This window comes from Echinops telfairi, unplaced genomic scaffold (assembly GCF_000313985.2).
Source record: "Echinops telfairi isolate 266 unplaced genomic scaffold, ASM31398v2 ScPeMD7_20;HRSCAF=75, whole genome shotgun sequence".
NCBI lineage: Eukaryota > Metazoa > Chordata > Mammalia > Afrosoricida > Tenrecidae > Echinops > Echinops telfairi.
The window spans coordinates 10,201,248-10,203,832 of record NW_022103917.1 but is presented as its reverse complement, the minus strand read 5'-3'; the positions used below and the strand labels follow the sequence as shown (position 1 = coordinate 10,203,832).

Below are 2,585 nucleotides of genomic sequence, written 5' to 3'. Positions count from 1 at the left end.
GATATGACAAAATAATAATTTATAAATTATCAAGGGTTCAGGAGGGAGAGGTGAGCGACCAGGGAGGTGGAAATATGAGGCGCTCATGCCAGGGGCTTATGTGGAGAGCAAATGTTTTGAAAATGATGAGGGCAATGAATGAACAAATGTGCTTTACACAATTGATGTATGTATGGATTGTGATACGAGTTGTATGAGCCCCTAATAAAACGATTAAAAATATATATACTGTCAACTTGACTATCTAGATCTTTTGGTGTCTGGAATACATTTTCTTTGCTTTTTTTCCTACATCCTTGTTTATTTTTCTTTTTGGGGGAATACATTTTCGTGAAGAAACAAAATTCTAATAGTTCCCATTTCAGGTTCATTATAACACTCAAACTAGAATGTGGTAGGTTTTCAGGGAAATCAGATGACTTTTTTGCAATTCTCCACTGTCATTGAGTCGACTGCCTCTCACACTGATCAGAGAGGGCCGAGTAGAATTGTTCCCTTTGGGTTTCTGCTCTGTTTTGGGTTTTCTCATAAATCTTTATGACAGCAGATAATCTCTTCTTTTCCCACAGAGTAACAGATGGTTTTGAATGGCTGACCTTGCAATAACCCACTATGTCTGTATATATTTAAAATATATTTGTATCTTTCTTGGTACCTGTGAGGTTGAGTAGTTTTTCATCCATTTAAATATCATTTCTGGGGGTGGCCGGCTCCAATCCCAACTACATGGATGCCCTCTTCCTCCCAGAAGAATTCACTCCAAAGGACAGCACTGAAGCTACTGCTCATGAAGAGGGGTGCATCTGATCAGAGCATACAGGAACAAAGAGAGAGTGGAACATATCCTGGCCCACCAAACCTGGAGGACAATTTCCTGCTTATTGTCCGTCCCCCAGGGAGGAGGTCACATATAGTTCCTTATAATCAGTTCCCTCTTTCCACCCCACTCTCCCTCTGCCCTCCCAGTATCACCACTCACACCACTGGTCCTGTAGGGATCATCCGCCCTGGGTTCGCTATAGTTCCAGTTCCTATCTGTACCAGTGTACATCCTCTAGTCTAGCCAGACTTGCAAGGTAGAATTCGTGTCATGATAGTGGGAGCAGGGAGGAAACATTGAGGAACTAGAGGAAAGTTGCATTCTTCATCGTTGCTACATCGCCCCCTGACTGGCTCGCCTCCTCCCTGAGACCCTGTACTATATTTCTTAAAAGAATTTGAATATGCACAAAGGAAAGGTGTTAATCAACTTGATAGCACTAGGTTTGTTTTGTTATTGTTGGTATCTGTGATAGGTTTTGTGTCAGGGTTCTCAGAAGTTTTGGCAGTAATCTCCCATTATGTAAGCTAACACGATATAATCAATTTCATGATGGGATGTAACATAATATAATCAACCTTGTGAGCAGCCAGCAGTTGTGGTGGTTTTCAGCACCCCTGATTAAGTCATACCATTGGTGCAATTTGAAGAAAGACTCCTGAGGGAGTGTTTTTTGTATGTGTGTGTTTTGCTTTTAAGCAGACTCCATGGGAAAGCTTGTCACTTTGGGGGGATCTACATCCTCCATGTGATTTGTTAACCTCCTGCTATATTGCCTACTGATCCTAGGAGCCATCTTGGATGGCTACCTTGCACTCATTAGACTCTGCATCCACCAGCCTGTGATCTTCCTGCTTTGTCTTCCTGCTTCTTAGTTTCTCAGTCCACACACAACATGAGTCTGGATATGCCCTGAGCTTACCATCTGACCTACAGACTTGAACCAAACTGGACTTACTTGCTTCTCCAACTTGGTGAACCAATTCTTGACATAAATCTCTTTCCGTATACATACACATAAAAGCATCACTGGTTTTGTTTCTGTAGAGAATCCAGCCTAACACAGTATCTTAAAAGTCAATAGATGCTAGAAGCATTGAGTGAAAGTGGTTCCAGACAAAGACATTCACACAGTCACACTCATATTACAAAGAGGAAAAAGTACCTTTACAATAGAGGAATTATTGACCAAGTAAACAGAGGTTTGCACCACCAACAGAACAAATTGGCGTCATGTAACTCCTGATGTGATAAAGGGCTATTGCCTATTTGATAGTCTTGCCAAAAATGTTTAGACTGAATAAAATTATAAGGAAAAAATCTGATAAATCTGAAATATGAGGAGACTTCAAAAAGTTTCTGGGGAAATGCTATGATCTCTCTCTTTTAATTGTTCCAATAGGAATGCCAGATTAACATGCATAAAGCCAAGAAAACCAACCGAATTTTGATCACTCTGTCTTTGGAATATCCCAACAGGAACAGACTGCCAGATGCAGGCAGATACCATGCAGTGCAATCTATTATCGTTCAAACAGTTGCAATCTATGTTTCAAACAGCTTTATTGGTACTTTATCCACATATCATATAATTCAATAGTTCAATCATATCAAGAAGAGTTGTACAATCATTACCACAATCAATTTTTGAACAATTTCTTCCTTGTATTCATTGTAATTAGGTAATTATTTTTTTAACTGTGGCAAAAATAATACACAACAAAACATTCTCCAGTACAACTTCTGTATGTATGATTCAGTGCCA

General features: G+C 39.8%; 1 non-coding gene across 1 annotated transcript; it reads right to left on the bottom strand.

Moving 5' to 3' along the window:
* Positions 1 to 2,208: 2,208 nt before the first annotated feature.
* On the bottom strand, positions 2,209 to 2,338 carry LOC115869073. The gene has a single exon (XR_004045980.1). It is a non-coding gene; the product is annotated as a small nucleolar RNA SNORA8 (small nucleolar RNA).
* Positions 2,339 to 2,585: the final 247 nt, after the last annotated feature.